The sequence below is a fragment of the Haliotis asinina genome, chromosome 11, assembly GCF_037392515.1.
Source record: "Haliotis asinina isolate JCU_RB_2024 chromosome 11, JCU_Hal_asi_v2, whole genome shotgun sequence".
In the NCBI taxonomy this organism is placed as follows: Eukaryota; Metazoa; Mollusca; class Gastropoda; order Lepetellida; family Haliotidae; genus Haliotis; species Haliotis asinina.
Window position 1 is genome coordinate 41996226 of NC_090290.1, and position 26841 is coordinate 42023066.

General features: G+C 40.2%; 1 pseudogene; it reads right to left on the reverse strand.

Moving 5' to 3' along the window:
- Nucleotides 1–12881: 12881 nt before the first annotated feature.
- Nucleotides 12882–24700, reverse strand: LOC137255442 (sodium- and chloride-dependent GABA transporter 1-like; annotated as a pseudogene).
- Nucleotides 24701–26841: the final 2141 nt, after the last annotated feature.

A 26841-nucleotide genomic window follows, 5' to 3' on the forward strand; every position in this document is an offset into this window, starting at 1 on the left:
AAGTGAGTTTTTCGTCTTTTCATAATATACACTCTAATAATTGCTTTCCATCAGGAACAATGAAAATACGTAAGGTTCAATAATTAGTTGGAGGCACAAGAAGACCTTAAAAATGCATTGTGTCTATGGGAAAAATAAAACTTCAAAGCTGTTTTCCACACTTTCTAGTTGGCAGTTGTTGTAAAAGGCATTCCTTCTGCAATATCGCTAAAATGGTCAATATGAATGTTACAGCTATACTTAAACATTCAAGGTGTATTCTCACTTTGGCATTCTATAACAAAGAGTTACCATTACTTATCCATATGTACCTTTATACCGAATCTTCGTATTTTGTGTCCAGAAGACTCTCAATCTCAGCTTCGTCAGAATCCTCAATTCCACCCAAATCTGAGTTCTTGCTGGATATTATGTCAGTACAACAGTAAGCTCTTGCGGAAGGATGTTGCCTTCAGTCCATTGACATTTGATACCATTTACTCCCTCTTTCAACCACCCATTGCCCACAGGTGATTCTTGTCTGCACTGACCCAGATCAAGGTCTGGTGATTCACACGCTGTATGTGCATATATAGGGAGTCTCTGCAAGGTAGAAGGAGACTTATGTCTACACCATCATAGCTTGTCATTGTCTGTCCTCCCTTGGGTTTGAACGTCTTCATGAACATTTGGTAGCGAGCCTCATTTACATTGTTTGTGCTTTGACCATACATATGGCAGACAAATGATTCTAAAGACTTCAGCATGCCAGTATCTAATGTGCCAGAAACACCCATCTTTGAAACAGCGTTCAAAGTGAGATTCAAGAAGTCTAATCGGGAGAACCTTGCCACGTCTGGCAAAGGCACTGGTGGTACCACATCCTGTAAATGCATGCAGGGCTGGCAGGGCATTGCAGAGAGTGGACCCTTTCAGATCAATGCCTGTGTCAAACAAAACAGACGCTTTCACATTTTGAACGAACTTCAGAAGCAGGATCAACACATCTGTATCAGGTGATCGTATCACAACTTGTGCAGGGGAAGGATGTCGGGCATCAACATGCAAAACATGAAGAATGATTCTTGTATCTGCTTCTTCTTGTGATGAACACAAAGCATTCTCTGGAGTGACAAATACTGATTCACCATCTGTGGCCGTCAACAAAAAACATTCTTTACTTTTCACAGAGAAGACTTTCCTTCCCTGAAGTCGAATTGCGTATTTGCCAGTACACCATTCTTCAAAGATCAGTTGTATCAACTGCCGTTTGTTCTTTGAATTGGACATGAATGATTTCCAGTCAGGTGGGGTTTTAGTTTTTGGACCCTGAACCAAACATTCTACAGCTGTTCCTCTTCTGTCTCTCTCCAATCCTTTGATAGAGTCTTCATGGTACGAATCAGTAACAAATTCCACTCTTGCTGATTGTGGAAGCATCGCAAAAACCCTCTCAGCTAGCTTCGCAAACGTATCAGGGATTCCAGTTAGGGACTGGAGTAGGGCATTACCATCTACTATATACACAGCATCATCAGTGATACTATCATGCTTCTTTGCATCAGTCTTCAGGTAGTGCAGAAGTTTGGCTTTGTCGGTTTCCACTGGATAGCCATCAGCTGTTGCTAAGGCCCATGGAAGAGGTGATAATGGGAATGATATTGTTTTTTTAAAGATCAATGTCATGTTGCTCACTCAAGAGAACCAACTGAGCAAATACATTTCTCTCAGCTTTCACTTGGATGTGTTTGTTGTGAGAACTCTTAATTTTCTTTGTTTCTGATATTGATGAATTGCTGCATGGAAACTTCTTTTTCTCAACAAGTCTCTCTTTCACAAACTCATCCATGGCCTCCTGTCTGAGATGGTCATCCATCATTAAATCTTGTGCTGGAATCCCAGATGATAAGCAATACAACTCATCTTTGTTCTCAGTATGAAATGGATTGATGAAGGATTCAAAAGCCTTGACTACTAATTTTACATCTTCATCAGACTTCTGCTTTTGCAATGGTCTTTTCTCTTTAAGAGCTGCTGTTTCAGATGAGATCATATCCACCATATCCAAGGTTGTTTCCACACAGCTTGATCTGGTATGTCTGGTCATTGCCCATCGATAGTATGCAGAATAATTTCTGCTGGATCCTATGATCCCTCCTGATGTGTTAGCGTTTCTATTGATGGTCCGTTCGATTGTAATGTCAACGGCATTTCTTGATGCTGGGACATCTGATCTGCAGACACTGAATCCATTTTTTCTCAATAGATCTTCAGCTCCAGGATGTGTCTGATACAGATTGAGGATTGTCATCAAGTACACAGGAACATATCTTGCATAATTGAAGTGATCATAGGCAAAGAACAGTGGACAAAGTTCTTGAAGACTCAACACGTGAAGATCAAGATCATTGCTCGAACCATCATCAATGTGAGCCAAACCTTGTCCATGTAACTGAGCCAAAATTGAGCTGTTTTGCCAAGTTCCCCTTTCCTTCCAGACTTCTGCAGAGTAGCCAGAGAAAATCAGATATCGCTGCATTTGAATGACTAGCAGGAACAACTGCTTTTGTTCTCTGCATGTCAAAGTTTGGCTCAGGCTTTCCTTTCAAATAACAAGGGGCAATTTCTCTTTCTGTAAGGTTCACAGACCTAGATTTCTGCTTTTAGGAATGGTCACTTGCGGGCTGTGTCAGTGTGCCAAGTGTTTCCTCAATCTCTGTTCTTTGTTCTTGTATGATCATACAGTGAGCTGTGTGTGTTGTCCCACTTCCTGAAGGTGTTTCTACATTGAGATCAAAGTTATCCCAACAAAAATGAACCACTTCTGTTTGTCCTGCAAAAGCTGAAGGTGGGAGAATAGAACTACATAATATTTTTTCGTTTTAGGAAATTAATTTTTTAAGTGAACCACAACCGAGGAACTTACTCCAATTTGTTTTCCGGGAGATATAATGCTATTGAACAAAGACTCATCGATACAAATATTGTGGGGCACGAATTGAAGTTATGTAAATATTTGGTATTGCACCTGAGGTTGCCATCACACACAGCCTGTGTATTTATGGCATGGTATCCTTTGCGACACACGTAGGCGGGTTCCTCGTCACCAGTCGGCACCTGGATGGGGATGAGGGTGTCGTCAGTACAGCCGAGAACTGGTGGGAAATCAGACAGTTGATGGAGACCTTCTTTCACTACGCGCTGGGCACTCACAGCAAGCGGAAAGTGGATATTGTCCAGTGGATATTACATATGGCCTCTGTGGTAGTGTACAGGATACGCGAAACACTGGGAGTGCTGATACCATGCAGCTGGCCGATCTCGGAATGGAAACCGCCTTTTGAAATAATTCGCAGAGTGGCGAGCACTTGTGTTTCTGGTGAAATCGACACGGAACGCTTAATGTCTCTTTGAAGGTATGGACGCGTGATATCAGTCAGCTCAAAACAAGATGCCCTGTCCATTCTGTTGTTAACATGGAGGTCGTCGTCACTTACGATGTCCAGGAGACAGGTGCGATCCCGAAAAACACGCTGTTTTTTAATACTTTTCTTGCTGAGTTTCTCCTTTAACAAAAGGTAGTACGCCATTTTGTTCTTGAGTTACGAGAATAATGTTCATTTACAAGAGCGAATACTTACCTTAATCTTTATTGCAAATTTAAGGTATCGTGAGCATTCGAGCATTTCGTGAAACGCCCATAAAATCGTAAGATTGTGCTACGAGAAACGTTGCGAGATCTTTTGCTTACGAGAGTTTTGTGAAACGGCGCCCGGGGGACGTAAACGTAACGTTGTGACAACGTCCTCAAAACGTACTTTTGTTAGCTGGGTCTGCTACCTGCGTAAACGCAAGGTCTATATACACCATCCCTTTTGCTGTTGGTATCTATCTGATCGATTTGACGATGCATCTAACTATCGACGAACTGCAGTGTCGAGACTCCGATAGCAATTCACTCTCGTACGACTGAGCGGTGTATTTTGGACCCTAAGACTATCTTTTTACGTGTAAAACGTTAATAAAGCTGTATGATCTTATATATATTTACATACACAGAGGTGGCAAAAATTATGTTTTTTACAGTTATGTACAAATTTGAGCAACGCTAAATTGACGCACCCCTCGCCCCCCTAAGTGGAGTCCAGTAGACCCCATAAATGTGATGATCATTTCATCATTTACTAAAACAAAGTTCTATATTTGGATATGGGGTTCTATTACTTTCAAATCCAGTGTTGTAGTCTGCTTACAGTGTTTTTTTCCCATTTATATGCAATCTGTGTGTCCAGATATTGCTTTTGACAGTCATTTACCCTTCAACATGGCAGGTCGTAATTAATTTGACTTTCTGCAAAATGAGTTGGTGCAAAATGTTGATGAGGAGCATGAACATAGTGAACATGAAGCTGAGGAGTCAGATGAAAATTACGTTGCTTCTAGTGATGATTCCGAAATGAGTGATGATGACATCAGTTTGGACGAAGAGTCCGACGATGACAGTTCTGATGATGATGAGAAACCTGATGATATTTGGTAATCTAACTGATGCATATTTGGGCAGAGATGGGACGAGATGGCTCAAAAATCCTCTACCAACTGGACGAACACCATCAAGTAATATTGTCCGACAACAGAAACCAAAAGTGATCAACACTGGTGGCCACAGGGAAAAGCCTTCTCGAGCTTTCAGTTTGATTTTTACTAATGAGATGATCGACATGATAGTCCCAAATACATTTGCAAAATCGCACGGTATTTAGACTTCCATTTTGTTAGAAACGGAGTCAGTGAAGAACAGGTTCCTTATAAAAGTTGCGGGATGGCCAACACCCCACGTGGTATTTAGTGCTAGTTTTCAGCATCAGTCGTACGAGGGTTAATCGATAGTTTGCGAACTGACTTCCGTTGATACAACGTTGTGCGAAATACAGGAAGTACAAGATTCCTTCATTTTTATTTAGAGTTATCCGCTCCTTTTACAGCTTACACATGGCGACAAACACGGCATGGGACTCGGGAGTTTCAAAGTGTGAATAATAATAAGTTAAGGCTTTCACTGTTTACTTGATCTATAGGCTTCCTGTCAGTTATTGAATGAGAATGAAACTACGAAATTATTACTTTCTCGTTGCTTCAGGTTTCTGTGAAGAAACTTAAAATTTCGAGCATTTTCTCATTATTTCAAGTTTCTTTCGAACACCTGAAAGTTCGAATATTCCTTTCTCCCTGCTTTGATTATTGTTTCGTTGCAGTGATTATTTTCTGGAAATTTCTAGTTATTACTGCTGCGAGTACTGTGCAAGTGGGTGAGCATTTTCGGCTTTATACAAAGAAGATGACGTTGGACATAGGAACGGTCACATCAGCTTTTAGTCCTCTGAGAAAAAGGGAGACTTACAGGAGACAACAGTTGTTCCTCAGCATGAGAAGCTAAAGTGTTTATTTATCCTATTTGCAATCATCCCACAAAGCTTTTCTACCAGTTGTGTTTCTAGTTTTGCCGACGTGACTATCAATTTTAACTCGCTCACTCACATATATTATATTATATCAGTGATTGTATCATATTGTTATTTTGGAGGGATGGGGAACGGGGGAAAATTCAAACTGAATCATTTTTTTTAATCCTAAAGAAATGCAGCAATAACGCATCAAAACATATCACGTCAGTTCCATTGTTGAAAATATCGTTCACTTTGGTTCTGATATTTTCGTGGTATGTGGGAAGTTTCTGTGTGTTTTCGTCAATTAACTTCTTGAACCTAAGTTATTTCCAAGGTTCTTGAAAGGTGAAAGGCTTGATTCAGAGATTTTAGCAGAAGCCCTTCAAGGAGGGTGGAAAAAGTGATCCGCTTGTTGTTGATTGTTCCTCAAGATTTGAATTTACTCTTCAGCCAAAAGATTTATTTACTTAAGCAATGCATTGTGGCAAAATATGATACACACAGAGGAAATGTTTTAAACAATACCTAATTAAATGTCTCTTTTCAGCAAAAAACGTGAGGTTCCCTTGATGAACTGATGGAGGTGATATGTTTAAATGGTAAACATGAGGTTTCATTCCATACAGATCAGTTTCCAGATGCGAGAAAATGAGAATGTTGAGGGGAAATGGGGATAGTGATCGTAACCTGAGCAATGTCACATGCAAGCACACGAGTTACACCTAACTACGAGTAACACCACACCAAACGTTCAAAGTCCCACTTGTTGAAACCATCTGTAATATTTTTAACTATGCTGACCCGTGACCGCCATGTTTGAGAGCGAAATTAGTTCTGCACACTGTTACTTGCCGGGTCACGATAACGTGATATCTGACAGCCAATCAGAACAACTATTACTTCTCTCTATGTAAGTTTGTATATATTTCAAGCAATGGGGTTTTCCTAAATTTGTTTGTCTTTAATTTCAAACATTCGATGCTAAATGTAACCATAATTTCCTGTTGATAATAAGTTTAATATTTACACTTCATTAGTACAAAATTGCGTACATGATATTAATTTTCCTTGACATGTGACGCATCAAAAATTAAAATTGCGTTTTGTGTAACTGAAACTGGGTAAATTCCACAATTACCCTGTCCAGATGCAACTCTGAAACACCAGTCCAATCTGAATACCAGTCCATCCCAACGACTGGACCAGCAGTGTTTTCAGTGGTTGACACCGGTGTTATGACATTTCCTTTTTATCCGCCGTTCATTTGATTTTAATGAGATTAAGGCTGATCACCACTTTCAAATGGTCAAATATCCATCATTCTATGATTTAACATGTATTGATAAGACATGTTAAAATAATAGAATTCAACCAATCTATAATATAACCGTTAATCTTTTTAAGCAGTGCAGAAAAGCAAGATGGCAAAAAGTATATTAGACCTGCAAACAGATGCGAAAACAAACCATGAAAAACGCAAAATAAGGTGAGTTTAGGTTTCAAACAACTGTGATAAATTAACTTTACATATAGTTAAGGATCTAACAGGTAAATAATTCTGAATGTTAAACTCACATTGTGTTATAGACTCAGGTGCTGGAAAATGATTGACGTGATGGTTTTTGTTACGAGTCAAAATGTTTGCACTGCTATCACAATGGTCTGTGACCTCTCAGTGAACAGAATACATACACCACTGCGTGAAACAGTTTTAATCAAAATGCATAACGCCAGTTAATAACCTCTGCTGCATCAGGCTACTCCCCTGGTGTTTTTGTTTTGGTATCGTATGATGGAGTGTGTTATTTCAGCACTTAACAGTTGTACTATTAATACAAGCTATTGATCCTATTTTTCCTCTCTGTGTATTGACCTTATGTATCCATGACAATTGTGTACATTCTTTCGTTCTGGTTCCACTTTAACTTATCTATCATGGGTTTCAGAAATATTCTTCCAGGAACAATGAGTCTTAAACAGGTTCTGGCTCAAAATTCCACTGTGTTCGAAGCTATCAAGAGAGATTTTTTGGAGAGACGGTCACCGGTGGGAGGTGTAGACCGAGACAGGCCTCTCAGTTCAGTTCAATTTTATTACTCAAAAACACCACCAATGGTGGTACATGAGAATACAAATAAATATAGTTATTATATATAAATACATACATGACAAGATGGCAGATAAAAAGCGGAAAAGAACTAAAAGTTAAGGTATCTTTGTAGACTTAAATATTACATTAACATACACAGTAAGATTTTTAAGATTGCGCGTTTTTTCAGAGAACAGTTTGTCGACTTCCCACAGGGATACTGAATTCAGGTACGAAGGTAAATATGTCTGTCTATACTGTTATAAAGCATCGCACTTGAACAGATAATATTAATGAAATTCATCTTCCACTGCATCAGAATTACATAAAGTGCACGGACGATATTCTCTAGGAACATTTGCCCAACGGCCAACTTCTATAGGGAGGTGATGGTTACTTGTTCTGAATCTTAAAATCGGGAAATAGATGTCTCGGCAGAAAGTGATATCTTTTAAATTTTTTTTTAGAATACGATAAGAAGACGATTTTGAACTCTCTATCATGGAGTCATGCCATATCTGTAAAAAATGGTCTTTGAGGATCTGTTCAATCTTAAAGGAGATAAACCTAATGGTACAGACAAATGGATTATCAAATATTTCAGATAAACCACAGTCATTTAGTGTCTTTCTTACAAACTCAATCCAGGGAAATTAAGTGATTTCAGAACGAGCTTGTAGCATAATAGAATATATGTAATATGATAGTTTAGCCTGGCGGGTGTTTGTTATACAGACATCTGAAACGTAATGCAGTTTTACACCTGACAGCCACTATTTACTAAATATGATTCATTCCAATTAATTGAGTATAACATCATACATATGATAATGCAATATTCGTAGTTTATATGTAACTGCAATTATTCTGATATGCCCAGCTTATATTTGTATCAGTTATGACTGTGTAAAGTGCTGCATTTATATGTCAGCTTATGAGAATTGTACTCTCATTATTCCATTCGTCCCCCTGAAAGTGAAATTTAAACTTACCAGTATTTTAAACGTAGTGTTTTTGTCATTATAAATTTCGGCTACATTTTCCTACAATCGCCAACAGCTGAGGGGATGGTGGAAATCCAGCTAGGGACCATGCAGGTAGCTAAAGTAATGTATGTCCCCTTGGTTCCTAGTATGGTGATCTACCTTCAGTTGTTGTTGATCTGTAGCCTACTTTTATATTATGTATTGTCCAAACTGTGCTGTAGTTTTAACTTCATATGCTAGATTTAGACTCGAATTGTGATACTCTAATTATTTTACCGTCCTGATGACGGGTTTTATAATATCTATATGTTCTGTATAATCATGTTTATTTTCCTCACGATATGGCTGAAATGTAGCCGATGTGACGTTAAATTATAACTCACTCACTCACTTATTCCATTCATTGTGGCAGGGTGTCAGTGTATTATCAGTTTGTCATCTGTATCAGTTTAGTCAACGAATAAACAGTTCTCACACCCTAGCCTGTTTTTATTCCGTGAAGGGCGACGTTTCGACATATATTTTAATGTCCAGCAATTCACACATAAAGGGGGAAAGGTGGGCGAGCTGGCTAAGGCGCCAGGCTAGTGATCCAGCGAGGTTTCGGTTTCGGGATCGAGCCCACCTGTGACCGGGTGTAAAAGCTTTGGAGTCAACTTTGTGTGCAGATTCTTTCAGTGTTGTCACAACCGTGTGCACTTAAAAGAACCCACGAATCCGTTGGTATATGACCAGATGGTGGCCACATGAACACGTGCATACAGCAGCATGTAGTAAACTTGGACAAAGTGCCGTGACTATGTATCCCAGTCCACCCAGCTGTCAACTGGGTACCTCGTTAGGACGAGAGAGCCACAATAACCTCGGTGCGCCTAGTGGCAGCAAGAGTTATATACTCCCCCAGGAAGTTGAGACTGACATCCAGTGACCGAGGGGAAAATACCAGCGCTTTGAGCATGCACTAGTGCGTGGATATGTGCGCTATATAAATGCCCTATCTATCTGTCTATCTATCCAACTATCTATCTATCTATCTATCTATCTATAAAGGTCTGGCCGCCGTCAAATAGCTGGAGTATTTCTGAGAGCAACGTCAAAAACAAATAATTACACTATTTTCACTGAAATAAGGTACCAAAAGTAATGTCAATAGTATGGTGATTAACCTTCAGTTGTTGACAGTTTAAAGCCCGTGTCCTCTTTAATTAAAATGCTTTAGTTTTCCATGTTAATTTTATATTGATATCTGTGATATTCTAGTATTTCTACTGTCCATTGTCGACAGGATTTACTCTTTAAAAAATGTGGGTTTTTTAAGTATTCAAGGAATAAACTGTTTACGCCACGATATGGCTGATATATTACCAATGTTACGTTAGATAATAGCTTTATCACTCTGATTGCGTAACAGCATCTCAATCAGAGCAATGATTATCCTTTGGCTTTTTTACCCATTGATCACGATGAAATGGCGCGACGTGTACGTCGTCATGTGAATTCTACAACGCTGTAAAGTCTTCGCCAAATCCTTCCCCGCATTGGGAATAATCCTTCCCTATAATTTCATCGACGTTTCGTAGTCTCAATGAGTCGAATTTGCCAGGCCTGCGCCATTGCACAACGTGAACACACGGGAACAGGTCAAAATGACCACACAAAAAAGTCAAAATGACCACAACCCCTTGTCAAAATGGCCACAACCCCTAGTCAAAATGACCACACAGAAAAAGTCAAAATGACCACAACCCCTTGTCAAAATGGCCACAACCCCTAATCAAAATGGCCACACAAAAAAAGTCAAAATGACCACAACCCCTTGTCAAAATGGCCACAACCCCTAGTCAAAATGACCACACAGAAAAAGTCAAAATGACCACAACCCCTTGTCAAAATGGCCACAACCCCTAGTCAAAATGGCCACACAAAAAAGTCAAAATGACCACAACCCCTTGTCAAAATGGCCACAACCCCTAGTCAAAATGGCCACACAGAAAAGTCAAAATGGCCATACAGAGAACGGGAAACCTCTACAGATGGCGTCTAGTGGATAAAACTATGTCCGAAAGGTACTCTAGCAATGTTTTCTTATCTACCACTTGTAGTTGTTTAATTAAAACATTGCAATATTGTCTTTCTTAAAACTTGGAGATGTTTAATTAATCTCTCAATGTTTTCCTCCTTGATACTTAAAGGTGTTATTTCAAGACCCGTTAATCATTTGGTAGTGTTAACAATACAATAAGTAAGCAACTTACTTCCTTGACTCAGTTGACTCAACTCAGTGTCATGATACATTACTATATAATGCTGGACAGATATGAACATGATATCACTTACCTCTATCATGGATGTAAAGTGTGTTAAGTGTACCAAGATCATCAGGAAAAACCAGCATGCAAATGCATTTGCATGTGATGAAGTGCCTTATAACTGTAATTCATGACTAAGGCGGTTTGTTACTTACTGTTTAGCATGTGATTACATCCATAATTAAGATGCCTCGTTAATTAATTAAGCCTTGATTGATTCATTGTTCATCGCTGTATTTATTGTAATTGTTCATATACAGTCATGTGGAAGGTAAGTATAAATAAATAATAGGTAATGCTGTACATGAATATAGAAAATACACATATATATTTGTTAATTCACTAGAATTAAAATGGTCTCACGAATCACATGTAAAAACAAACAGTAAAAAGGTGTTTGTACTTGAAAAACATATATATACATATTTGTTATTTGTTGAAAATAGTTCAATAACACGTGTAATAATCATCAGGTTTTGCCTGATATAACTTCTTTTACAAATAATTATAAATATAATAAAATAATGTATGGCCATTTTGACTTTTTGGTGTGGCCATTTTGACTAGGGGTTTGTGGCCATTTTGACTTTTTTTGTGGCCATTTTGACATGGAAGATTTGTGGCCATTTTGACATGTGGCCATTTTGACTAGGACCCGAACACACAGGCTACTCATCGTGAACTTGCTTGTGAATCCCCTCTTGCATTGCAGTATGATGCTCAGGTAGGCTGTTTATCGTTACCATATATTTGAAATATTTGTTTTCCATGTAATAACATTTAATGCGCATAAGTAACTGTTGCCTGACAATACAATGTACCCAGTGCTAGTGATAAAGATTAGGAATGCAGATTAACTAATACAAAATAAGTCTCCTATGGCTTGGCTACACAGTTTTTGGTATTTAGAAATATTTGGACGATAGCTGTCCGGCATTAATAATAAGAAGAAATAATTGTGTAAATAACAAGTAAAACTAAAACTGACACAAGTAATAAGTAAGTGGCAAGCAAAAACTGCATACAGACCAGGATACAATGTGATATTACTTTGTGAACAACGTGACACGTACAAACACCGGGTGCTATATAATAGACAGACAGTTTACTTCAGTAATGTAGGCCAAAGGCCCATAATACAACATAATGCAAACATGAAAAATATATACATACTGGATGGAGAATAGCGATTGGAATACAAGGTCAATTAGTTGAAGTAGTGGGTGTTATTCTTAGTTTCAATACAGTGGAGAGGAATACAGTTAATGCTTTCAGATATTTAATGTTGTTACAGGTAATTAAACGCACAAAGGTTTCAGGAGTAGGAGTATGGGTCTCCTGGGTTGTGAAACATTTGTTTCTTATTTCAGAATATTTACCACAGATAAGTAGGACATGGAGCTCATCTTCATTATAGTTTAAAACATCAGAGTTACAGTAAAGGCAGAGACGTGGGTCATATGGTGTACTTGTATGGCGGCCGGTCTCCACTGTCAAGCTGAAGTTGTTTCAGCGGAACATGGATAGAACCTTCGGATGATATGGTAGGAGGTCACAGGACAAGTAGTGTTCAACATTGAGTAATGAATTAAATTGCGAATATTATGTACATTCAGGCGAAGAGTCAAGTGCGGGGCGCCAAATTGAAAGAAGCAGTCATAAAATCGCTGCTTGAAGATAGACATAAATGTTTTGAGTACTTGTGAGATCCCTACAAACCCATAACCATACAGAAACAGGATTTGTTTTATGTGTGAAACCCAGGTACATTTATTATTATCATCAAGGGATTGGAGCATTTGGAAGGCTTGATAAGGGAGTCTATAGAATTGTAGCTGCAACAGTCTGCACCAGTACATTATTGATCTCGATCTAGATAACACGTTACGACAGAAGCTGAACAGTAAGTTTTTGGTGGAAGGTGTAGCCCTAGGCCTCCTTTCACAAAGCACTAAGGTGATCGTAAGTCACTAAGGTAACCTTTGTGCAGTGTTAAAGAAAGGGTATTAAGGTTAACCTTAATTAGGGGTGTTTTGTGAATGGAACCCCGGGCTGGGTAACATTGGTCATCTCACGAGGGCTTCTCCATGTTGGCCATTGGGTGAACAGCGTCCATCTGTGCACCACAAGATACTTGACGCCAGTTCTTGTTCGGTTCCAAGGACGCAAGGAATCTCTGAAATGGAATCTCAGGTTGTCACAGAGTAACGTTTGCCATTACAAAAACACATCAGCCATAACTATATGTACCACCAATGCTTGTGTTTATTCTTTAGTGCACTCGCATTGCCACGTTGATGTCGTTCAGAACACTTTCAATGTTATCGAAATGAAACATAAGATTATTTGAGTCACTGTGTAAAATGGCGATAAACCGCCACAGTTACAACAAAACTTAATTTGCTTGACAGGTATAGCGTTTATCTGCTCAAACACGACACCGTAAGGCTAAGGTAAAGGTAAGACGTGTTTGTATGACTGTGGTTCTGTGGGTGGCTAGTCTAGTCTTTTATTCTTGAACAGTTTATGAACAAGTCTGACGTCACCTCTGCAATACTTCAGTCATATAGTGAGGTTTTCCATAGAAAATAGATGCAAGTTGCTAAATAGCCTTTACAAATAGTCTTCGAAGGAGTGTAAATTGACTCATATGATATTTAAAAAGTATGAACAAGAGCTTCAAAATATATCAAATCTTCGTAGAATGGACATGCTTATTTTGTGTAGTGCCGACGCCAAATGCTGCGGCTGATGGCGTATAAGTATGTGATTGATGCGTGTCTTTGTCATATATCTTTATCTTACCGGCCTTATGTATGGCACTTTTTGATAAGTCATTCACACCAAATTTTGTGATCAAACAATTACTGCATTGCGTCTTCCATTTCATTGTTAAATAGAGGGTTCGTTTCAGTGCTTTGTTACTTGCACCGGTGCAACCAAATATTGCAACCGAGTTATTAGTTTAACTGACTACGGAGTTGCACAATATAACAAAGAGAAATCCGATATATGGCAGAATTTTGAACTCAAAAGGAGATCTAATGGAAAAAAGAGATGTTCATAAGTTAGTATTTTCTGCAGCACGTTATAGCGTGGTAAATACCGTGGTACTTGAACAAGAAGGGTGGTATACAGAGGTACAGAGATCTTCGTGGTACCCAACTCTATGTTGGACAGTCAAACATTCATATGACTTATGTGTTTCCAAACAGATTAATTTAGCTTCAACCTTTTTGACGGTATGTCCAGGTGCTCTCCATACTCTCCAGACAAACACAGCCGGGAAGGGCAGGATAGAAACCAGGGACACCATCCATCCGAGTCCTGTGGCCCATGGAGGGTAGTCATAGTTTCCATATTTGGGAGGCCGGTAGGAATACAGGGAATAACAGAAGACACACTGTTGTAGAAAATCATATCGTTAGAAAAGATGAATCTTTATGTGATTGACATTCAGATCAAAATGCTTGTCACACACACGCATAAAAACACCCTCAAAATAAGCTATAAACTGACCACGGTCAGAGAAACTGCTCGTCATTAAAATTTTGAGGTCAAGTATTTTGATGCCCACACTGCCAATCACTGAATTGTCAATCTAAATTAGACTCGAGTCTTTACTGAGATCCACTTACTTTAAAATTGCTGATCGCGGCGTTAAAGACCAAGCAAGCAAAATGTCGATAGTATCATTGCATTTTGAACATACAGCGAAATAAGCCATTCAACTTGTCAATAGTGTAAATCACGTTTTCTGATCCACTGACAAAACATTTCTATTCGGTGACATATTTATTCCAGTGATCGCTCAATGTTGCAAGTGAGCCTCAGTGAGAGCTATTTTTGGGGCGTTTGACAATACATAATACGAATGTCATCGTAGACACCATTATCACATGCCTGGTTTAATGTATTTAACCTTGTCATACAGCCAAATTCTGTGAGTGAGTGAGTTTAGTTTTACGCCGCACTCAGCGATACTCCAGCCATATGGCGGCGGTCTGTAAATAATCGAGCCTGAACCAGACAATCCAGTGATGCTCAACAACAAGAGCATCGATCTGCGCCGTTGACGTGTGTCAACAAAGGCAGCGAGCCTGATCACCCGATCCCGTTAGTCGCCTCTTGCAACATGCATACTCGCCTTTTACGGCAAGCATGGATTGCTGAAGGCCTACTCTACTGCTGAAAATAATAAGATGAACAGACCGTTTCGTCCGCGAAATCCTTGCAGGGCAACTCAGGAAAGGCAAAGGCGTCTTTATTTGACTCACAGAAGGAACCAAGCTCTAAAGACCTATTTTATATTATTGAAAAGTCAGCGAGGAGGTAAACCCACAAAGTTCATGTGAAGGTGTGTTCACGTGTTTATAAGCTCACAAACTGGCTCTGAGCATGCATAAGAACCGGATCGGTTGTCCCTCAGTCTCTTCCCACGCTTTGTGTAAGTTCACATCCATTGCATCTCAGTGAGGCTTCCTAACTTATACGTGTGTATGGATTGCTGTGTCCAAACCTTTCACTGCGTACATTTTATGTCTTGTACTATGACAGCATTGCAAGATATGTCCTATTTGGGATTTCACTTTCTCAGTAAAGTACAAAGTCTAGTACTTTTTTGGTTGAGTCCCATCCGGGATTCGAACCTGCACCCTCAGAGTCAGGCACCTAATCGCCAGCACACAAAGTCAGCCGCCTAATCCGTGCTGGCGATTAGGTATTTGGGAGCCGGGTGTATCGTCAGAGTGTGTGGGTTTAGTTACCTGCCATTTGCAGCAACATCACAGCGGGTGGACACCAGAAATGTGCTTCACACATTGTACCCATGTGGGGAATCGAAACCGGGCCTTTGGCGTGACGAGCGGATTGTTTAACCATTAGGCTACCACACCGGCCTGTGTCGTAAGAACACATCTGACAAATGACCTACCAGTAACAAGATCGGACAAACAAATTTGATGGATATCACCATTGCTTGAGGGATAGCCTTCCCCCACATCAGCTTGATATAATCTTGTAGTCGGTCCGTGCCTTAAATGGAAAGTTTTGATTAAACAAACAGCAGATATCACTCAGGTTAGACACCGGCAAATAAGTCCATGCAACAGAAACACATACCCGTAACACAATCTTTCTTCAGTGAAGTCGTTACTGAACCAGCACAGAGACACAAATGGGACGTTCATCATTGTGAACTTCACGTGCATCACGAGTTTTGAAAAGCCGCTATTTTTGTTTGTTTATTGTTTAATGCCCTACAGTATCGGCGTTTCCTTTTATGTAGACGAGGACAAGACAGTTTAATGATCGATATCATGAGCACCAATCAACACATTTGGGATAGAATGACTAGCATGAGTTATCAGCTAGCCGGACCACCTGATCCCATTAGTCGCCTCTTACAACAAGCAAGTGTTACTGTTGCTAGCACGCGTAAACGATACAAATGTCTACCCAAAAAATTACTCAATGACATAACTCGTGTATTGTATGCAGTGCATATATAATGTAGGAGATATGTACAATGTCAACATCCAACCACTACGCATTCACGGAGTATAGGAGATATTTACCGTAGCTTCATCCGACCACAACGCATTTAAGTAGTATTGGATCATATATTTATCGTAGAGTCATCCAACCACAACACATTCAAGGAGTGTAGGATATATGTCCAGTGTCTCCATCCAATCACAATACTTTTATGTAGTATTGGATCATATATTTATCTTAGAGTTATCCACCAACAACGCATTCAAGGACTATAGGATATTTACCGTAGCACCATCCAATTACAATGCGTTCAAGAATTATAGAAATATTTACCGTAGCACCATCCAACCACAACGCACTCAAGAGTGGAGAAGAGGACATTCGACGGGAAGTACGCGAACCAGTCCACGAGAGTCAGCACATATATCCCACCCTAGAAGACAAATACATCTGGTATTACCACTAAGAGCTGGTGTGTGCAGACTGTTTATGAATACGTATCAGGCATTGGCGTAGCCACTTTGGGCTCTGTAGGACAGTGGTTGACTAGTAACAGCATCCAACGACACATGTTCATAGGGATCAGAAGGCTGTGAGGTAGCCTGGTAGTAAAACCGTCTGCTCATCACACTGAATACCCTGGTTCGATTCCCAACACTGGTACAATGTGAAACTCAGATCTTGTGTCCCAAGAAGTGATATTGCTGAAGTATTGCAAAAAACGGGTTTCAACCATACTCGCTTATAAATATGAAATATAAAATAAACTCATGTATCAGAAAATGAATCCGTGATAATGTCACCTGTGTGAGTGAGTGAGATTTACTTCGCACTCAGCAATATGCCAGCTAAACAGTGGCGGTCTGTAAATAATCGAGTCTGGACCAGACAATCCACTGATCAACGGCATGAGCATTGATCTGCGCAACCGGTGACATGTGTCAACCAAGTCTCCGAGCCTGACCACCCGATCACGTTAGTCGCCTCTTATGATAAAATATAGGTTACTGAAGATCAAGTCTATCCCGCATCTTCAGGGGCATCAGTGCGCGCGAGTGGGTGTCTATGTGTGTGGTCACCTGTGTTATGTAGTTGAGGCCAAAGCTGAAGTTGGTTGTAAGTAATACAGCAATAACAAGCCAACGCCGTTGCGATAAATGTGGAAACCGGTTCCTTACTGCTGACACTACATTCTCGATCGGCGGAACCTGAAACGGGGAACAGGCAAACTTCCAGCAGGTAACAAGTAAACCTTAAGACATCTGAAGTCTAAAAACCCCCGCACAATTAAGTAGATATTGCCATGGTAACTAGGTGATAGAGTAATCATTGATGTTACCAGAAATGTAAACAGTCGTGTTATGACTGGTTGGTTGGTTAACGCCGCACTCAGACATTTTCCAGCTATATGACGGATCATGTTATGAAACGCTTTCTGTTTAGAGTCTGGACCAGACAATCCACTGATCAACAACATGAGCATCTATCTGCGCAATTGGGAACCGATGACATGTGTCAACCAAGTCAAGGAGCCTGACCACCAGATCCCGTTAGCCGCCTCTTACGATAAGCATAGACGCCTTTTATGGCAAGCATGGGTTGCTGAAGGCCTGTTCTATCCCGAGACCTTCACGAGGCAGGGACCGTTCATAATTTATGGCGTTAGATGTACAAAGTAAGTGACAACTTCTACGAGTTATAACTCTCCACTTTCTAGATTGTCACAATTGCCAACGGCTAAAGAGATGCTGTAAATCCAGCCTGGGCCTATGCAGGAAGCACATGTACTGTAAGTCCTCATAACTTTTAACTCACCCACTCACTCACCAGTGTGTCAAGTTCAAGGGTGAGCAGCGTCAGGAACGTCAAGGCAGACCACAACTGCGGCAGGGGGAGATAATTCAAAACTTGAGGGAAGATGATAAATGCAAGATTGAATCCTGAAATGAAGTACTTTTGTTAGTGGTCTTATGAAATTGTTTATGAAAAACCACTCATAATAATTCTCACACTAAAATCAATAGCCAGACCCTACCGAGTCCTTCATTTGGATGAAGTTGACTGGACTGAAATGTGCAACAGATGGCTGCTTAGGACTAGCAAATTCAACTCGAAACGGTCAACGTGTGAAGACGCCAACATGAAAATATGAAATGAGATTATGAAACTAGGAACTCTCCACTATCTTGCCAGTGGACCCGTTTATCACTGTCTCTGCCACGAGTAGGAGGTCCACCCAAGGCTCAACCTGAATATGAAGAGGGCGTCATAGAAAGTGGCGATTACAGTCTTATGCGTATTCGTGCCAACTAGCAGCCATTGCCCCTTTTGTTTATAGCAATGAAATTATTGATATCACAGAATTTTCTGTAGACTATCCTGACGTGTAACCATCTGCAAATGTTACAATAGCATGGGCAAATTTATCAAGAATAATAGTCCGAGGTCACGCTATCATGTTTTGCGTGAAAGGGATTCCGGATTATAAATCATAGGATCCAAAATACGTTTTCACCAACACTTACCATAACACTCATATTTATTCTAAAATGTCATTATCAACAATTGATTTCGATCTGATGTATTTCATATATAATGAGTGAGTGAGTATTTCAGCATATGACGGCGTAGGTCACCAAAAATGGACTTCACATATTGTACCCATGTGGGGCCACTTACAGTGAGATAAACATGGATGCTTTAAGATATCTTTATCATATTTGAATGCACGGTAGTTTGGATTATTTGGATTCACATTCTCCCATAGACACCCTTTTCTCGTAGAAAACATGGTCGATTATAGCAAAGAACGGAAACTCAATGTGTAGTTTTGTTTACCTGAAGATTCAAATTCTTCCACAAGCACCCCTCTCTCGTAGGAAACATGACCAATGATGGCAAAGAACGCAAAGCCAATGAGTAGTGTTACCAGCATGTCGCCAATACAGACAACAATAGCATCTCTGGACTCGGAAGAAACATAGAACATACAATATAATCATTACACATTCGTTACTGCTGACGAATGATCATTCTGTAAGAACGAATGTGTTTGTGCAGGACATTAAGCCATGTCATACTAACCCAGCAATATTCCAGCCCAGTATGTTTTCAGTCGCACCATGGCCACCCAACCGCCTCATAGTAGGCCATCTATATATATACTTCATATGCTGACTACAGTAATTTTAATCATGAAACGTGTATCGTACGACCACTGCAATCACAGCTGCACATAGTGATATTTGATGCTGAAAAAATTCATATGCATATTTCTAGTTAATTTCATTTTTTTATGCATTTGTTTCCAACTTCACTTCTGCAATATTTGGCCCTTTAACACAAAATCACTGAACTGTGTTTAATGGTGGCATATTTGCATTTAGAATATTTTCACAGCTTTTAAGAAATACTTGATAGTAAACTACACAATGAAATGTGTGTGTCACTTGGTTAAATCAGATATGTCACTTATGACACCCTTACAGTTGAGGTAACTAAACACTATTTATTAGCACGCTCACCTGAAGCAGTTGTTCCTAAATTTGCTATGGCTGGACAAAGTCACGATTGACCCCATGCCGAGACCAAGCGAGTAAAGAGCGAAGTTACATCCCTCGATCCATACCTGAGGGGAATATTTATTATACATGTACATGTAGTACGCCTGGACTGACTGTTCCATTGAAATACGACTGGGATGAAGTATTCGTTCGTTTGTTTCTTTCATTCATTCTTTGTCTCCAGTCGCACTCAGCAATATTCCAGCTCTGTGGCAGCGGTCTGTAAACAATCGAATCTGGACCAGGTGTGTCTTACCTGAGGCCTTGCTAGGGCTTCAAAGTTTGGGAAAATATAGAAATATAGCCCATCTGCTGACCCTGGCAGATCCCCGGATCAGGATGATGATTACAAGGATTACAAGGATGCAAGGCATGGTCACCGTCACGTACACAAGCTGGAGGGGAAAACATTTATTATAATATACTGAACAAAATGAAAACTTGACACTGCTAAATGTATGAATTTCTGTTCATTGGAGTATTTGAAACAATATGTCCAGTAAAAGTAAACATTGTGTGTCCTTCAGTTTCATGAAATTGTAGTCATGTGCATTCCTTGACTTTGTAGCCTAGAACAATGAAAAATTGTGAATGCGTGCAAACACAAAATCATGAGGCCAAGTGGTGCATATTTGCCTAAACTGAATAAGAACAGTGAAGTTGAATTTGAAAACAAATTGATTTTTTTTTTTTCATTTTGATGACCTTTTGGAAATTCCGCGAAGAACGTTAACGTGCTACTGGGAGGCTCCATGCTGGTCGGTCTGTGGTCGCTATTGCAAAGGCCTTTAATTGTTCAAGACAAACAATTTGTAATCTCAGGATAAGAATGCATCAAACGGTAACAGTTGCAGATCGCCCGAGGCCAGATGCGTCACGCGTGATGTCACTCCGGGAAGATTAGGTCATCTTCGCAACAGAGTTGTCATTGCAACTTCCACAAGTAGGGAGATGTTTGGTGGAAGGATAACCCTACAAACTGTCAGAAACCGCTTGGATGCCGCCAGACCTCGCCCCCGGAGATCCCATAACGCACCAATATTAACGCCCCTTCATCGCCGTAACCGACTTGCGTGGGCCGCATGACACATAAGGTTTACTCAGAGACAATGGAATTCGACTGTCTTCAGTGACGAATCTCGATTCAACTTTAGATTTGCTGACGACAGGGCCCGTGTGTACCGCAGACGAGGTGAACGTCCCTGAAGTTGACCCGCGTCCCTGAAGTTGACCGATTTGGTGGCATCAGCGTCATTGTTTGGGGATTTTTTGCGCGGACGTTCTCCTCTTGTTGTTGTTAAGGAAACGTAACTGCTGTCCAATACAGGAATTAGATTTTGCAACCTGTTCTGCTTTCGTTCATGCATAGACAAACCCCTTGAATGACGTTCCAGCTAGGCCCCATACAGCAGTTCTTACGCAGAATCTTCTAAGAAATGTCGTTGTTCAAATCCTGGATTGACCATCGCATAGCCCCGACGTCAATCCGATCGAACACACCTGGGACGAACTGAGTCGACGCGTTCGTCAACAAGTCAGTCCACCAGAGACGTTGCAAGATCTTCAACGTGTCCTTGTTGAGCAATGGCGACGTCTACCTCGGGCAGTGTTCACTAACGTTCTCAGATCCATGAGGAGACGTTGTGTGGTTGTACGAGACGCTAGAGGTGGACACAGTCCTTACTGAACACCTCACTTCCAATGTTCCCCATTCCGTGAACTTCATTTTGGAGGGTAGTCCGACATCATAAATGTTAACAACGTAAAGACAAACGGCGAGACGTGTTTCTGTTTTCTGTTGATGTCCAGGTGCTCTGTGCAAAGCATGCAACTAATATAATTGTCTTAAAATAAATATTGAAATTATGGTCCCCAAAATACTGAGTGTCAAGTTTTAATTTTTGCTCAGGATATGATTGGATTGATTTTTCCATGGAAATATGGCTTCGATGTTTGGATGAAACATTTTGTTTGTTTGTTGTTTCACCTGACACACTACTTGAGCTATATGATAGCGGTCTGTAAGTAATCGAATCTGGACCTGACGGTCCATGGATCAACACAACTTGGATACGGTGACATGTGAGTCTGACCAAATTAACCGGTCCCGTCAGTCGCCTTGTATGACATGCATGGGTTGCTGGAGTCCATTTCTAACCTGGATCTGCACGTGTGAGTAATTAAATACGGTTACATCATCCGTACATGAGATAGGAATACAGTGGAAGCTGTCAAAAGCGGCATCTGTCCAGTCCGGCAAGTTGTCGAAACTTGCATAAAATCTCAGTCCAGTCTGCGGCTTGTACATTTATCTTCAGCTCTACATTTCGTCACGTTGTCTAAACCGGATTATTTCTTTAGTCTCAATGAGTGCCGGTTCAGACACCTTCCACTGTACACAAGTGACAATCATGTCACTGAAAAATATGGCTGGTTAGCCGGATAATTAGGTCCTTAACAATTTCGCCAATTAGAGTCAATGAAATGTTCAACGAAATAGTATTCTCACAAAGTAGCGATCGTTGTTAATGGCTATATCTCCAGAAATAAAACGTTCAGGATCCTCAGAGATCACAAGTGAGGCATATATGTCTCAATGTGTGCGAAACCTTTTACAAATAGATAAGAAAAATATATTGTCGACATGGTAATAAACTGTTAATATGCTGCATGAGTTGCGTGTATTAAGTGTATTATCGGAGAAAGTGATGTATGTACAAAGAGAGCGTTGTATTTACGAAATATCGTCATAAAAATTCATTAGCTTGTCGGGACACTGACTGGAACTTCACTAGTCACGGGCTCAAGGGCCAGTGGCTATGTCGCACACTGGATACAGGACTTCACTACTGCCCATAGTACACCATTTGACAAATTTATGCTTACCTTCCCCGTTACTCTGATTCCTCGAAACACACAAAGAAATATCAAGCAGCAGGTCAAAGCCAAACAAATAGCTAGAGGCAATCTGATACTTCCAATGGTTTCTATGCCATCTGTTATTTCCAAAACCTGAAATCTGAAAGAAAAGAACAAACTTTTAAAGTATATGATTATCTAGTCACATCTTCAATATGTCAGGCACATTGTGACTAAGACAACTTATCTAGTCATGACGCAAAGACGGGCCATATGCAAATATCACAGACAAAGGACAGTACACAACGCTACAATATAGTGAGTGACGTAAGAGTTTAAGTCACATCGGCAACATTTCAGTCATATCGTGACGACTAACAAGTTTTAATGTCATAATAAATCATTATAAATACCTACCGGAGAAGGACACTGAAATTAACTAGAACATCACAGATATTATTATAATATGAAAATCTAACATATTTTAACCATGAAGGGCAATACAATATGAACATGTTGCTATAGATCGCTAACAACTAAATGTACACCACCACAGTAGGGTCCATAAAGTTAGAGTATATGAGTAGATGTAAAAATAGTATGTAAATGTGAAACTAATATATAGACCATACACAGCCAACAAGTGAAGGCTGACCACCGTACTGACAGGGAAAGAGAGGGAGAAAGTTGTCGGAGGAACACACGTGATGAAAAACGAATATCCAGGGTTGTCTAGGTTGAGTCTGTCATTAGCGGTAGCCTAGTGGTCAAAGCGTTCGCTTGTCGTGCCGAAGGCCCGGTCCAACATGGGTACAATTTGTGAAGCCTATTTCTGGTGTCTCCCACCGTGATATTGCTGGGATTTTGCTAAAAGCAAATGAAAACTACTGGCAAACAAAGATACCTTGGACCGGCGCAGAGAGCGCGTTGCCAGAATGTAGGTGGGGCATGGCAGAGAGCAAACCCATTTGTTTTGTGAAAGGGAGAGCAGATGTATGCTATTGCACGTGCAGCACATGACGATGAAATTGATTCCGCTGGTATCTGCACAAGCCATGCTGATACGACTATTACATTGTCGGTTTAGCATGTCGGAAACGTTATAATGTGGGGACCCTTCGCTCACAATGGCAAGCGCCAGTGACGACACTCATACTGGCCCGTATGGGTCAGTTGTCAGGTCTGTGCTCGTTTTATCCTCGTTTGCCAGTATATTTTAGTGTGCCATGTTTCCAAGAGTATGCATTAGTCCTATTTATTCTGGAAACCAAGGACACCCATCAATGACGGGATGTCTCTCGCGGTGAGTCACGCATGTAAATCTCAGCTATAGCATTGACTTAATAAGAAACTGACACATACCGCCAGAACTCCTCCTCGGCAGTCATTCCAGCAGCTGAACCATTTGTGTCTCTTTCCACGGTGTAGTTGGTACCGTTGTTGAAGGTATACCCTGTCACTGTAACATTAACATGCTGAGAGATACACGTGGGAGTGTTCCAGTCATTGTCACAGTTTGCCCAAGGTAAGGGACTCGAGAAGGACAAGTAGAAGTAGTACATGAACCAGCTGAAGATGACGTTGTAATACGTCGTGTGAATCCACGTGCCTATGACGGTGCCCACGCCCACACCTGTGTAAAAGAAATTGGTTCAAACACTCCATCCACACCTAAATGTCATTTCCAATATTACGATGTTTTTTAGCCTTTCGGTATATATTAAATTGGTGAGGCATGGGTACTAGTTAAAAAGCATAAAAGCGAACAAAGCAAATGCCAGCCACACAATCCCATTGCTCGTCTGCTCCTACAGCTTCCGGCAGATTTCCAAATTCAAAATTCATTTAAACTATATAACACTAACGACCCCATTAGGTTTCCATATGTTTCAGTCAAATTACCCATCTTCCAATCAAACACTAAATGGCCTGGTGGGCCCGTGTGCAACATCATCATCATCATCATCATCATCGGGTATTCTGTGTCGAACCCGTTTCTATTGTCCCATACAGCGACACTGCTGGAAAAGTGCTAAACTTAGCGTAAAATCTTACTCACTCATTGGTGCTTAAAACGTACGTGTGCAAACAAAGTTCTTATGCACACTTCCTTACGCAACTATCCGATGAAATATTAGCTCATTAACCTTCGCATGATACGTTGGTGTACAAAGTGTCTTCCTACCTTTAAATGCTGGGAAAGACCCCTACATTTTGAAATGATTAAGGATTGCAACGAAAATTTCACGCACGAAAGATTTTGACTACATGTTTACTATTTTATTTCTGCACGCACTCGTGCAATGTCTATTGCGTAAATTGCCTGTTTGACATAACCTTCCTCCAACTTCATAGACATGTACTGATGATGTGAATCACTGGATTGGCTTGTCCAGATTCGATGATATACGGACAAAATAATTTTAAAGCACACAGAAATAGACGCGAATACCAAATAATAATGATAATAATTTGATTTCGTGTTCACACACCAAAGCCAAGACATAAAAAACACTCTTGGTTACATAAGCGACTTCCTTTCGGAACATAGAACAATGTATAAGTGGGATCAACTAGTGGAACGAAATATTATGAATATATTGCTTCCAGTAACGATTTCGTCGGTTCAACTGAATACTCTTGACTCACGTGTACTGTTAATCGGTTTGACATAAGTGTATTATTATTCGAAAACATACACGAAGGTAAAATTTTGTTTTCAAACCCGTAAAGTTCAGGGGTAGAATAGGCTTTCAAAGACCCATGTTTGCCACAAAAAACGACTATGCTTGTCGTAAGAGGCGACTAACGGAATCGGGTGGCCAAGCTCGCTGACTTGGTTCACACGTCATCGGTTATCCGTTGCGCAGATTGATGCTCATGCTGTTGATCACTCAATTATATACAACATAAGAAAATTAAGGTTCCACCCTAGTTTATTAAAATATAGATCAAACATGAAAAGACAAACCAGTAAACAACAAACAACCCAACATATTTCTCCCCTTCCCAACCTACATAACACCTATCTAATCTGTCTGTTACATCCACCTTCGTAACCTTAACACCTAAAACAACAACACAAACCTGCTCGTTATTACTCTGATTCTCCCCCTCCCGCAACTACCTCTACAGTTTGTTCAGGTTGACCTTAGTTACTCTACATATGCATGACCCGGGAGGTCATATGACATAATTGTTGATGATGGCATTTTCAATTGTTGAGTATTATGGAAAGCGTTTGTGAAAAGGTATTTTGGGGTCCAATAATGGAACTTGGAATCCCATTCACGGAAATCTTGATAGTGTGATGTCAGGTCGAATATTCTTGTTAAATAGCTACTTCTGCAGTGGCTACTTCTACGTATCGTTATACGTAAAGAGGATCTGCTGTTTATTTTAACCATACCCCTCATCAGGACAAACTCAAGCGCACACTGACCCACAGACGCCCTCCTCAATTATATATAGATGGTTGGTCAGGTACAATGACTTGCTGACTTCGTTGACACGTTAACAGCTCTGTGCTCATGCTGTTGATCACTTGATTGTCTGGTAAAGACACGATTATTTACAGACCATATACATGGAATATTGCTGAGAAAGGCGTTAAACAACAACCAACTAAGCAATATAAGACATAACCATGTTGCATTTGAATTAATGACATCATTATCATCATCATCATCATCATCATCATCATTGTGAAACTACTGACGTTTCTCCCCAGTATGAGATCAGTCGTGATGAAATAAAAAGCACAGCTTTCCTCATTACAAAAGTGGAAATTTTGAAAGATGTACACTTTCCATCAACATAATTATACATATGTATAGCTTATGCATATTTTTGTCTAATGTTTATGATAAAGTGTTTTCACAAATATATATTGCTATATAATGTTCATGTGTATTGATGAGCATTCATAACTATAACGTTTTTAAGTACAGTCAGCCTGTGCAATTCTCAAATTATCATTCCTTTCCGCTGATTTACCCACCTGAGTCAGTGTGTTACGTTTATGAAGAAATGTTAATGGAAATTCTGTTTTGAGCTTGCAAACGCTTTTTAATGGAAGTAACCGGTCAGGCACCCGGGGAAAGCGTGCTCGGT